Raw genomic sequence first — 14,341 nt, 5'->3', positions numbered from 1 at the left:
GAAGCATATTCCAGGACAGGTAGAGCATATTCCAGGACAGGTAAAGCATATTCCTGGACAGGTGAGGCATATTCCAGGACAGGTAGAGCATATTCCTGGACAGGTGAAGCATATTCCAGGACAGGTAAAGCATATTCCAGGACAGGTGAGGCATATTCCTGGACAGGTGAAGCATATTCCAGGACAGGTAGAGCATATTCCAGGACAGGTAAAGCATATTCCTGGACAGGTGAGGCATATTCCAGGACAGGTAGAGCATATTCCTGGACAGGTGAAGCATATTCCAGGACAGGTAGAGCATATTCCAGGACAGGTAAAGCATATTCCTGGACAGGTGAAGCATATTCCAGGACAGGTAGAGCATATTCCAGGACAGGTAAAGCATATTCCTGGACAGGTGAGGCATATTCCTGGACAGGTAGAGCATATTCCTGGACAGGTAGAGCATATTCCAGGACAGGTAGAGCATATTCCTGGACAGGTGAAGCATATTCCTGGACAGGTGAAGCATATTCCTGGACAGGTGAAGCATATTCCAGGACAGGTAAAGCATATTCCTGGACAGGTAAAGCATATTCCAGGACAGTTGGGGCATATTCCAGGACAGGTGAGGCATATTCCTGGACAGGTAAAGCATATTTCTGGACAGGTGGAGCATATTCCTGGACAGGTGAAGCATATTCCAGGACAGGTGGGGCATATTCCAGGACAGGTGAAGCATATTCCAGGACAGGTGAGGCATATTTCAGGACAGGTGAAGCATATTCCAGGACAGGTGAGGCATATTCCTGGACAGGTGAAGCATATTCCAGGACAGGTAAAGCATATTCCAGGACAGGTGAAGCATTTTCCAGGACAGGTGAAGCATATTCCAGGACAGGTAGAGCATATTCCTGGACAGGTAAAGCATATTCCAGGACAGGTGAAGCATATTCCAGGACAGGTAAGGCATATTCCAGGACAGGTGAAGCATATTCCTGGACAGGTGAAGCATATTCCAGGACAGGTGAAGCATATTCCAGGACAGGTCAGGCATATTCCAGGACAGGTGAAGCATATTCCAGGACAGGTGAGCATATTCCAGGACAGGTGAGGCATATTCCAGGACAGCTGAAGCATATTCCAGGACAGGTAAAGCATATTCCAGGACAGGTAGAGCATATTCCTGGACAGGTGAAGCATATTCCAGGACAGGTGAAGCATATTCCTGGACAGGTGAAGCATATTCCAGGACAGGTGAGGCATATTCCAGGACAGGTGAAGCATATTCCAGGACAGGTGAGGCATATTCCAGGACAGGTGAAGCATATTCCAGGACAGGTGAAGCATATTCCAGGACAGGTGAAGCATATTCCAGGACAGGTGGGGCATATTCCAGGACAGGTGAAGCATATTCCAGGACAGGTGAAGCATATTCCAGGACAGGTGAGGCATATTCCTGGACAGGTGAGGCATATTCCAGGACAGGTTAAGCATATTCCAGGACAGGTAAAGCATATTCCAGGACAGGTGAGGCATATTCCAGGACAGGTAGAGCATATTCCTGGACAGGTGAAGCATATTCCAGGACAGGTGAAGCATATTCCTGGACAGGTGAAGCATATTCCAGGACAGGTGAAGCATATTCCAGGACAGGTGAAGCATATTCCAGGACAGGTGAAGCATATTCCAGGACAGGTGAAGCATATTCCAGGACAGGTAGAGCATATTCCTGGACAGGTGAGGCATATTCCAGGACAGGTGAAGCATATTCCAGGACAGGTGAGGCATATTCCTGGACAGGTGAGGCATATTCCAGGACAGGTTAAGCATATTCCAGGACAGGTGAGGCATATTCCTGGACAGGTGAGGCATATTCCAGGACAGGTTAAGCATATTCCAGGACAGGTAAAGCATATTCCTGGACAGGTGAAGCATATTCCAGGACAGGTGAAGCATATTCCAGGACAGGTGAAGCATATTCCTGGACAGGTGAGGCATATTCCAGGACAGGTTAAGCATATTCCAGGACAGGTAGAGCATATTCCTGGACAGGTGAAGCATATTCCAGGACAGGTGAAGCATATTCCAGGACAGGTGAAGCATATTCCTGGACAGGTGGGCATATTCCAGGACAGGTTAAGCATATTCCAGGACAGGTAAAGCATATTCCAGGACAGGTGAGGCATATTCCTGGACAGGTGAGGCATATTCCAGGACAGGTTAAGCATATTCCAGGACAGGTAAAGCATATTCCAGGACAGGTGAAGCATATTCCAGGACAGGTGAAGCATATTCCAGGACAGGTTAAGCATATTCCAGGACAGGTAAAGCATATTCCAGGACAGGTAAAGCATATTCCAGGACAGGTGAAGCATATTCCAGGACAGGTAGAGCATATTCCTGGACAGGTGAAGCATATTCCAGGACAGGTGAAGCATATTCCAGGACAGGTAAAGCATATTCCAGGACAGGTGAAGCATATTCCAGGACAGGTAGAGCATATTCCTGGACAGGTGAAGCATATTCCAGGACAGGTAAAGCATATTCCAGGACAGGTGAAGCATATTCCAGGACAGGTAGAGCATATTCCAGGACAGGTGGAGCATATTCCAGGACAGGTGAAGCATATTCCAGGACAGGTAGAGCATATTCCAGGACAGGTGAAGCATATTCCTGGACAGGTGAAGCATATTCCAGGACAGGTGAAGCATATTCCAGGACAGGTGAAGCATATTCCAGGACAGGTGAAGCATATTCCAGGACAGGTGAAGCATATTCCAGGACAGGTAGAGCATATTCCTGGACAGGTGAGGCATATTCCAGGACAGGTGAAGCATATTCCTGGACAGGTGAAGCATATTCCAGGACAGGTAGAGCATATTCCTGGACAGGTGAAGCATATTCCAGGACAGGTGCAGCATATTCCTGGACAGGTGAAGCATATTCCAGGACAGGTGAAGCATATTCCAGGACAGGTGGGCATATTCCTGGACAGGTGAGGCATATTCCAGGACAGGTGAAGCATATTCCAGGACAGGTAGAGCATATTCCTGGACAGGTGAAGCATATTCCAGGACAGGTAGAGCATATTCCTGGACAGGTGAAGCATATTCCAGGACAGGTAGAGCATATTCCTGGACAGGTGAAGCATATTCCTGGACAGGTGAAGCATATTCCAGGACAGGTAGAGCATATTCCAGGACAGGTAAAGCATATTCCTGGACAGGTGAGGCATATTCCAGGACAGGTTAAGCATATTCCAGGACAGGTAGAGCATATTCCTGGACAGGTGAAGCATATTCCAGGACAGGTGAAGCATATTCCAGGACAGGTGAAGCATATTCCTGGACAGGTGGGCATATTCCAGGACAGGTTAAGCATATTCCAGGACAGGTAAAGCATATTCCAGGACAGGTGAGGCATATTCCTGGACAGGTGAGGCATATTCCAGGACAGGTTAAGCATATTCCAGGACAGGTAAAGCATATTCCAGGACAGGTGAAGCATATTCCAGGACAGGTGAAGCATATTCCTGGACAGGTGGGCATATTCCAGGACAGGTTAAGCATATTCCAGGACAGGTAAAGCATATTCCAGGACAGGTGAGGCATATTCCTGGACAGGTGAGGCATATTCCAGGACAGGTTAAGCATATTCCAGGACAGGTAAAGCATATTCCAGGACAGGTGAAGCATATTCCAGGACAGGTGAAGCATATTCCAGGACAGGTTAAGCATATTCCAGGACAGGTAAAGCATATTCCAGGACAGGTAAAGCATATTCCAGGACAGGTGAAGCATATTCCAGGACAGGTAGAGCATATTCCTGGACAGGTGAAGCATATTCCAGGACAGGTGAAGCATATTCCAGGACAGGTAAAGCATATTCCAGGACAGGTGAAGCATATTCCAGGACAGGTAGAGCATATTCCTGGACAGGTGAAGCATATTCCAGGACAGGTAAAGCATATTCCAGGACAGGTGAAGCATATTCCAGGACAGGTAGAGCATATTCCAGGACAGGTGGAGCATATTCCAGGACAGGTGAAGCATATTCCAGGACAGGTAGAGCATATTCCAGGACAGGTGAAGCATATTCCTGGACAGGTGAAGCATATTCCAGGACAGGTGAAGCATATTCCAGGACAGGTGAAGCATATTCCAGGACAGGTGAAGCATATTCCAGGACAGGTGAAGCATATTCCAGGACAGGTAGAGCATATTCCTGGACAGGTGAGGCATATTCCAGGACAGGTGAAGCATATTCCTGGACAGGTGAAGCATATTCCAGGACAGGTAGAGCATATTCCTGGACAGGTGAAGCATATTCCAGGACAGGTGCAGCATATTCCTGGACAGGTGAAGCATATTCCAGGACAGGTGAAGCATATTCCAGGACAGGTGGGCATATTCCTGGACAGGTGAGGCATATTCCAGGACAGGTGAAGCATATTCCAGGACAGGTAGAGCATATTCCTGGACAGGTGAAGCATATTCCAGGACAGGTAGAGCATATTCCTGGACAGGTGAAGCATATTCCAGGACAGGTAGAGCATATTCCTGGACAGGTGAAGCATATTCCTGGACAGGTGAAGCATATTCCAGGACAGGTAGAGCATATTCCAGGACAGGTAAAGCATATTCCTGGACAGGTGAGGCATATTCCAGGACAGGTTAAGCATATTCCAGGACAGGTAGAGCATATTCCTGGACAGGTGAAGCATATTCCAGGACAGGTGAAGCATATTCCAGGACAGGTGAAGCATATTCCTGGACAGGTGGGCATATTCCAGGACAGGTTAAGCATATTCCAGGACAGGTAAAGCATATTCCAGGACAGGTGAGGCATATTCCTGGACAGGTGAGGCATATTCCAGGACAGGTTAAGCATATTCCAGGACAGGTAAAGCATATTCCAGGACAGGTGAAGCATATTCCAGGACAGGTGAAGCATATTCCAGGACAGGTTAAGCATATTCCAGGACAGGTAAAGCATATTCCAGGACAGGTAAAGCATATTCCAGGACAGGTGAAGCATATTCCAGGACAGGTAGAGCATATTCCTGGACAGGTGAAGCATATTCCAGGACAGGTGAAGCATATTCCTGGACAGGTGAAGCATATTCCAGGACAGGTGAAGCATATTCCAGGACAGGTGAAGCATATTCCAGGACAGGTGAAGCATATTCCAGGACAGGTGAAGCATATTCCAGGACAGGTAGAGCATATTCCTGGACAGGTGAGGCATATTCCAGGACAGGTGAAGCATATTCCTGGACAGGTGAAGCATATTCCAGGACAGGTAGAGCATATTCCTGGACAGGTGAAGCATATTCCAGGACAGGTGCAGCATATTCCTGGACAGGTGAAGCATATTCCAGGACAGGTGAAGCATATTCCAGGACAGGTGGGCATATTCCTGGACAGGTGAGGCATATTCCAGGACAGGTGAAGCATATTCCAGGACAGGTAGAGCATATTCCTGGACAGGTGAAGCATATTCCAGGACAGGTAGAGCATATTCCTGGACAGGTGAAGCATATTCCAGGACAGGTAGAGCATATTCCTGGACAGGTGAAGCATATTCCTGGACAGGTGAAGCATATTCCAGGACAGGTAGAGCATATTCCAGGACAGGTAAAGCATATTCCTGGACAGGTGAGGCATATTCCAGGACAGGTAGAGCATATTCCTGGACAGGTGAAGCATATTCCAGGACAGGTAAAGCATATTCCAGGACAGGTGAGGCATATTCCAGGACAGGTAGAGCATATTCCTGGACAGGTGAAGCATATTCCTGGACAGGTGAAGCATATTCCTGGACAGGTGAAGCATATTCCAGGACAGGTAAAGCATATTCCTGGACAGGTAAAGCATATTCCAGGACAGTTGGGGCATATTCCAGGACAGGTGAGGCATATTCCTGGACAGGTAAAGCATATTTCTGGACAGGTGGAGCATATTCCTGGACAGGTGAAGCATATTCCAGGACAGGTGGGGCATATTCCAGGACAGGTGAAGCATATTCCAGGACAGGTGAGGCATATTTCAGGACAGGTGAAGCATATTCCAGGACAGGTGAGGCATATTCCTGGACAGGTGAAGCATATTCCAGGACAGGTAAAGCATATTCCAGGACAGGTGAAGCATTTTCCAGGACAGGTGAAGCATATTCCAGGACAGGTAGAGCATATTCCTGGACAGGTAAAGCATATTCCAGGACAGGTGAAGCATATTCCAGGACAGGTGAAGCATATTCCAGGACAGGTGAAGCATATTCCAGGACAGGTCAGGCATATTCCAGGACAGGTGAAGCATATTCCTGGACAGGTGAAGCATATTCCAGGACAGGTGAAGCATATTCCAGGACAGGTCAGGCATATTCCAGGACAGGTGAAGCATATTCCAGGACAGGTGAGCATATTCCAGGACAGGTGAGGCATATTCCAGGACAGCTGAAGCATATTCCAGGACAGGTAAAGCATATTCCAGGACAGGTAGAGCATATTCCTGGACAGGTGAAGCATATTCCAGGACAGGTGAAGCATATTCCTGGACAGGTGAAGCATATTCCAGGACAGGTGAGGCATATTCCAGGACAGGTGAAGCATATTCCAGGACAGGTGAGGCATATTCCAGGACAGGTGAAGCATATTCCAGGACAGGTGAAGCATATTCCAGGACAGGTGAAGCATATTCCAGGACAGGTGGGGCATATTCCAGGACAGGTGAAGCATATTCCAGGACAGGTGAAGCATATTCCAGGACAGGTGAGGCATATTCCTGGACAGGTGAGGCATATTCCAGGACAGGTAAAGCATATTCCAGGACAGGTGAGGCATATTCCAGGACAGGTAGAGCATATTCCTGGACAGGTGAAGCATATTCCAGGACAGGTGAAGCATATTCCTGGACAGGTGAAGCATATTCCAGGACAGGTGAAGCATATTCCAGGACAGGTGAAGCATATTCCAGGACAGGTGAAGCATATTCCAGGACAGGTGAAGCATATTCCAGGACAGGTAGAGCATATTCCTGGACAGGTGAGGCATATTCCAGGACAGGTGAAGCATATTCCTGGACAGGTGAAGCATATTCCAGGACAGGTGCAGCATATTCCAGGACAGGTGAAGCATATTCCAGGACAGGTAGAGCATATTCCTGGACAGGTGAAGCATATTCCAGGACAGGTGCAGCATATTCCAGGACAGGTGAAGCATATTCCTGGACAGGTGAAGCATATTCCAGGACAGGTGAAGCATATTCCAGGACAGGTGAAGCATATTCCTGGACAGGTGAAGCATATTCCAGGACAGGTGAAGCATATTCCTGGACAGGTGAAGCATATTCCTGGACAGGTGAAGCATATTCCAGGACAGTTGGGGCATATTCCAGGACAGGTGAAGCATATTCCAGGACAGGTGAGGCATATTCCAGGACAGGTGAAGCATATTCCAGGACAGGTAGAGCATATTCCTGGACAGGTGAGGCATATTCCAGGACAGGTGAAGCATATTCCAGGACAGGTGGGCATATTCCAGGACAGGTGAAGCATATTCCAGGACAGGTGAAGCATATTCCTGGACAGGTGAAGCATATTCCAGGACAGGTGAAGCATATTCCTGGACAGGTGAAGCATATTCCTGGACAGGTGAAGCATATTCCAGGACAGGTGAGGCATATTCCAGGACAGGTGAAGCATATTCCTGAACAGGTGAAGCATATTCCTGGACAGGTGAAGCATATTCCAGGACAGGTAGAGCATATTCCTGGACAGGTGAAGCATATTCCAGGACAGGTGCAGCATATTCCAGGACAGGTGAAGCATATTCCTGGACAGGTGAAGCATATTCCAGGACAGGTGAAGCATATGCCAGGACAGGTGAAGCATATTCCTGGACAGGTGAAGCATATTCCAGGACAGGTGAAGCATATTCCTGGACAGGTGAAGCATATTCCTGGACAGGTGAAGCATATTCCAGGACAGTTGGGGCATATTCCAGGACAGGTGAAGCATATTCCAGGACAGGTGAGGCATATTCCAGGACAGGTGAAGCATATTCCAGGACAGGTAGAGCATATTCCTGGACAGGTGAGGCATATTCCAGGACAGGTGAAGCATATTCCAGGACAGGTGGGCATATTCCAGGACAGTTGGGGCATATTCCAGGACAGGTGAAGCATATTCCAGGACAGGTGAGGCATATTCCAGGACAGGTGAAGCATATTCCAGGACAGGTAGAGCATATTCCTGGACAGGTGAGGCATATTCCAGGACAGGTGAAGCATATTCCAGGACAGGTGGGCATATTCCAGGACAGGTGAAGCATATTCCTGGACAGGTGAAGCATATTCCAGGACAGGTGAAGCATATTCCTGGACAGGTGAAGCATATTCCTGGACAGGTGAAGCATATTCCAGGACAGGTGAAGCATATTCCAGGACAGGTGAAGCATATTCCTGGACAGGTGAAGCATATTCCAGGACAGTTGGGGCATATTCCAGGACAGGTGAAGCATATTCCAGGACAGGTGAGGCATATTCCAGGACAGGTGAAGCATATTCCAGGACAGGTAGAGCATATTCCTGGACAGGTGAGGCATATTCCAGGACAGGTGAAGCATATTCCAGGACAGGTGAAGCATATTCCAGGACAGGTGAAGCATATTCCTGGACAGGTGAAGCATATTCCTGGACAGGTGAAGCATATTCCAGGACAGGTGAGGCATATTCCAGGACAGGTAAATGTCATATACAGTACCAGTCAAAAGTTTGGACAAACCTACTCATTCAAGGGTTTATCTTTATTTTTACTATATGCCAAGAGTGTGCAAAGCTGTCATCAAGGCAAAGGGTAGCTACTATGAAGAATCTCTGTTTAACACTTTTTTTGTTTACCACATGATTCCATATGTGTTATTTCATAGTTTTGATGTCTTCACTATTATTCTACAATGTAGAAAATAGTAAAAAATAAAGAAAAACTCTGGAATGAGTAGGTGTGTCCAAAACCTTTGACTGGTACTGTATGTGTGGGTCAGAACATCTGAAGACCAACGCTCCTGGCCTTGGGCCCTCTTCAGCATGTATTTGACCTGAGCATCCCATGAGAGGTCATAGGAGAGCTGCAACCCAAAGGAGCTTAAAGGTGTCCACACGTTCCACTGCCTCGCCGTTCAGGACAACAGGAGGAGGAGTCCATCTGTTTTGAGGCTTCCTGAAGATAATAAACCCTGTCTTTGGTTTTCATTGGCTGTGAGGCAGTTTGTCTGACCGCATGCTGTGATTGTTTTCCCACAGAAACTTGCATCTGGCCTGGTAGAGAGATGTTCAGAAAGGGTCAGATCGTCTACATTTTGGATGGGTTCAACACTAGATGGCATCAGGTTTGTCTAGTGCAGAGAACAAACAGGAGTGGGGCTAGGACTCTGCCTTGGGGGACCCCAGCCTGTACTGACTGTTTGATGCAGTAGCTGCGGATTAAGAGCCAAATGTGCTTTGAAGTGCCTAGTCTGCTTAGAGAGTGTAGAAGTTGTGCATGGTTGATAGTGTCTAAGGCCCGTGTGAAGTACGCTGCTGGAACAGAATTTACCTTTTCACTTTTTACTTAAATTGTCATTTGATCTGGCTTTGGAAATTAGCAGTTTTACCTGTGTCTTGGTTTTGTCTTCGCCCATCGTTTTCCATTTAGCTTTATCACTTCGGACACTTCATCTGCTCCACCCCGCACCGGTCTGGTAAGGTTTAACGCCTCCTCTCCTACTCAGCCTCCCGACTAAAGCTATTCCCAAGCGGGTGTGACTCCTACTCCTGCACTGCTGCTTGTATCCCACCTGGCGATCTGTTCACTGTCTGCCCTGGCCTGTCTCCCACTGTCTGGTACAGGTACCCCTGCCACACTCCCCCCCTCTCCCCTGAGCTTTCAACTCATCTGAATTACTATATATATTATTTTCTGATCTTTGGACTAATCTGAATTTTTATGTAGGCTAATTAGCTTATGAGTCATATTATGTGAGCTTTACTCAGAAACACTTTAATTAACTAGCAAAGGCCTGCTATTTATTTATTTTATTCAATTAAATGTGTATAGCCTACTGGACTCATAGAGCGCTACTCTCTCATGTTATTTTGTTGGGGAGAGTGACTCTTTGAACTTAAAATAGCTAGTCCCAAGCCATTTTGCTTTTTTCTTGTGCTTTGTGCTGTTTGCTTCGTGACTCCTGTTTGCTTTGTTGACTATGAACTTGCTTGTTTACCTGACAGATAATGTTTGTTCCGTCACTCGCGACTCTGACTCTCTATTGGTTACACTATCTTTTGGCCTCCCATCCCATTCTAACCACCTCTCGCTGGCTTTGTATTCATGTCACCTGATGAAATTGCTGTACAGTATGATCTTGTTGCCATCTGATGCACATTCAAATGTCATAGAAAATCAACACTGCAAAGCTCTCGCTGCCCTCTGCCGTGCCCTGATTGTATCACCGCTGATGATATCTGGAAATATACTTGTACACCTTGGCCTGTTGTTTTGGTACAGTCTGGCCCATCTACTGTTGCTATAATACAGCCTGGCCTGTCTACTGTTGCTATAGTACAGCCTGGCCTGTCTACTGTTGCTATAGTACAGCCTGGCCTGTCTACTGTTGTTATTGTACAACCTGGCCTGTCTACTGTTGCTATAGTACAGCCTGGCCTGTCTACTGTTGCTATAGTACAGCCTGGCCTGTCTACTGTTGCTAGCCCTAAATCTGACTTGTGCTCTGATGATTTCTGCTCTCGTAAAAGCTTGGGTATTCTGATCATTAACACTAGAACCGTGTTACCTAATTGATCAATAGAAAGTGTGGGTTCACAGCTCCAATCCAGATGTGTTAGTAATTACTGAGACATGATTAAGAAAGAGTGTTCTGAACACTGACGTTTACCTTTCTGGTTATAACCTTTGTCTCTCTTTGTTGGCTGCAGCACCGGCCTGTTCCCTACTTGTCCAAAGCTCTCTCCTGGCCCCTGAATGTGTCCTGCTAGGTGACCTAAACTGGGACATGCTTAAACTACCTGACCAAGTCCTAAAACAATGGAACTCCCTAAATCTTTCTCAGATTATTACCAATCCCACAAGGTATGACCCCAAGCACCCAGAAAAATCTACTCTCCTTGATGTTATCCTCACAAATAATCCTGATAGGTATAAGTCTGGTGTTTTCTGTAATGACCTTCGTGATCACTGTTTTACAGCCTGTGTTTGTAATGGCTGCTCAGTTAAACGACCTGTCCTGATTTGTCATAGATGCTTGCTGAAAAACTTTAATGAGCAAGCCTTCCTTCATGACCTGGACCCTGGAAATTGGTATAGAATCAGCTTGATCCCCCTCTGTCAAAGATTATATTTTATATTTTCAGTGCTATTGTTAATAACAAGCACGGCCCCATAAAGAAAATGAGAATTAAAAACAGGTTCAGCCCCTGGTTCGATCTGGCAGGGTTACTCCACCTCAATAGCACTATTTGGCGAAAGGCTCTGCACACAAATACTCAGGCTGACTGGCTGTCATTCAGGCATATGAGAAACAAGTATACTCAAGCTGACTGGCTGTCATTCAGGCATATGAGAAACAAGTATACTCAGGCTGGCTGGCTGTCATTCAGGCATATGAGAAACAAGTATACTCAGGCTGACTGGCTGTCATTCAGGCATATGAGAAACAAGTATACTCAGGCTGGCTGGCTGTCATTCAGGCATATGAGAAACAAGTATACTCAGGCTGACTGGCTGTCATTCAGGCATATGAGAAACAAGTATACTCAGGCTGACTGGCTGTCATTCAGGCATATGAGAAACAAGTATACTCAGGCTGACTGGCTGTCATTCAGGCATATGAGAAACAAGTATACTCAGGCTGACTGGCTGTCATTCAGGCATATGAGAAACAAGTATACTCAGGCTGACTGGCTGTCATTCAGGCATATGAGAAACAAGTATACTCAGGCTGACTGGCTGTCATTCAGGCATATGAGAAACAAGTATACTAAAGCTATCCAGAAAGCCAATATTAGTTACTTTAAGGTTGCTGTTCTCTCTCTGTGGGTCGAACCCCAAGAAGTTCTGGAAAACGGTGGAAGACCTGGAGAATAAACCCTCCTCCTCACAGCTGCCCATGTCCCTTAATGTTGATGATGTGGTTGTTAATGAGAAGGAGCACTTGGCTGAGCTCTTTAATCACCACTTCATTAAGTCAAGATTCCTATTTGACTCAGCCTCGCCCCCTTGTCCGTCAAACACTTCCTTATCTCCCAGCCCTTCTAATGCAACTAGCTCTTCCCTCTTTTCCCACTGTTAACAACACTTGTGGCTGCTTCGCGTGATGTATTGTTGTCTCTACCTTTTTGACCTTTGTGCTGTTGTCTGTGCCTAACAATGTACCATGTTTGTGCTGCTGCTATGTTGTGTTGCTACCATGCTGTGTTGCTACCATACTGTTTTGCTACCATGTTGTGCTGTCATGTTGTTGCCATGTTGTGTTGTTGTCTTAGGTCTCTCTTTATGTAGTGTTGTGGTGTCTCTCTTGTTGTGATGTGTCCCACATTTTCATTTTAATCCTAGCCCCCGTCCACGCAGGAGGCCTTTTGCCTCTTGGTACGCCGTCATTGTAAACAATCATTTGTTCTTAATTGACTTGCCTAGGTTAATGTCATAGCGTTGACTATCATCAAAAACGCTTAAGGATTAGCCCTTTTGTTAAATTTTCGCCTAAAACGACATACCCAAATCTAACTGCCTGTAGCTCAGGCCCTGAAGCAACCATTTGAAAGGACACACTTTGGAGTTTATGGAAATGTGAAAGGAATGTAGTAGAATATAACACAATAGTTCGGTTAAAAGATAATACAAAGAAAAAACCAACCATTCTTTTGTACCATCATCTTTGAAATGCAAGAAAAAGGCCATAATGTATTATTCCAGCCCAGGTGGAATTTAGATTTTGGCCACTAGATGGCATCAGTGTATGTGCAAAGTTTTAGACTGATCCAATCAACAATTGCTTTTCTGTTCAAAATGTTGTATCAAGACTGCCCAAATGTGCCTAATTTGTTTATTAATAACTTTTCATGTTCAAAATTCACTGTAATGGCTACTGTAAATTGGACAGTGCAGCTAGATGAACAAGATTTTAAGCTTTCTGCCAATATCAGATATGTCTATGTCCTGGGAAATGTTCTTGTTACTTACAACCTCATGCTAATCGCATTAGCCTACGTTAGCTCAACCGTTCCGTGGAAGGGACACACTGATCCCGAAGAAGTTTTAAATGTGAAGACTGTTCATTTATCAAATCAATTCTCTGTCTGTAATTTAATTATGCGATTGAACTAATCATGTAACTTTAATTAACTAGGAAGTCGGGGCACCACGGGAAAATGTTTAAAGAGTTTCTATTTCCCGAATATATCTCTTCAGATATTTTCATATCTTATCGATTACAGTCCCTTATTAATGTATTATTACATCATCAGTCTCATTTCTAAATGTCAGAAACCCTTGGATATCTGCACGAACCCGAACATAGATCATGAAGCAGCGATATACAAATTGGCTTAATTAATTGATTTACTAACTAACTTAATCAATCAATGAATTACATAAACACACACACATAATATGTCATACAGACATTTGATGGGGGCATGTGTGTGCGCCACACCAGACAGTGCAGGGTAGACTAGATTCTGCAAGTCAACAGGGCCATGAGGCTTGTGCTGCTTTACAGGCTCACGAGTCAGAACAGGTATTCTAAGCTCAGTTTTTTTTCTTCCTCTAAAAGCCTTTGGCTGTCCATTTAAAAAAAAGCTGCTGTCAGTTTTTGCGTTGCTCAAACTCAAAATAACCTTTTTAGTGAGCATATTGAAATCTGTGATACTTGGTAATGCTAATATGCAAAGGAAATGTATGTATTCACAGAATGACAAACTATTATAAAACAGGTAAGGCAAATACATTTACACAATGGTCTAAAATTGTATAGAAAGAGTCAGTGTTAGTCTTAACCACAGGGTATTAGTGGCAACTTAATTGGGGAGAACGGGCTCGTGGTAATGACTGGAGCGGAGTCAGTGGAATGGTATCAAATACATCAAACACATGGTTTCCAGGTGTTTGATGCCATTCCTTTTGCTCCGTTCCGCTCATTATTATGAGCCGTTATGGTCTTAACCAGGACTGGAGGGCAACAAGATGGCTCCACGGCTATAGTGAATGTTAACCTGGGCAGCTCGCGGCTGGGTTTCCCTTTGTAGTCGGTGATAGTTTGCAAGCCCTGCCACATCCGATGAGCATAGTAGGATTCGATCTTTGTCCT

General features: G+C 45.7%; 1 protein-coding gene across 7 annotated transcripts in view; it reads left to right on the top strand.

The window, feature by feature from the left end:
* Positions 1 to 14,341, top strand: part of LOC139536351 (glutamate receptor-interacting protein 2-like) — a 351,360-nt gene that overhangs the window by 313,693 nt on the left and 23,326 nt on the right. The window lies entirely within an intron of this gene.

Source organism: Salvelinus alpinus, chromosome 12, assembly GCF_045679555.1.
Source record: "Salvelinus alpinus chromosome 12, SLU_Salpinus.1, whole genome shotgun sequence".
Lineage (NCBI taxonomy): Eukaryota > Metazoa > Chordata > Actinopteri > Salmoniformes > Salmonidae > Salvelinus > Salvelinus alpinus.
This window is presented reverse-complemented; position numbering and strand designations above follow the sequence as displayed.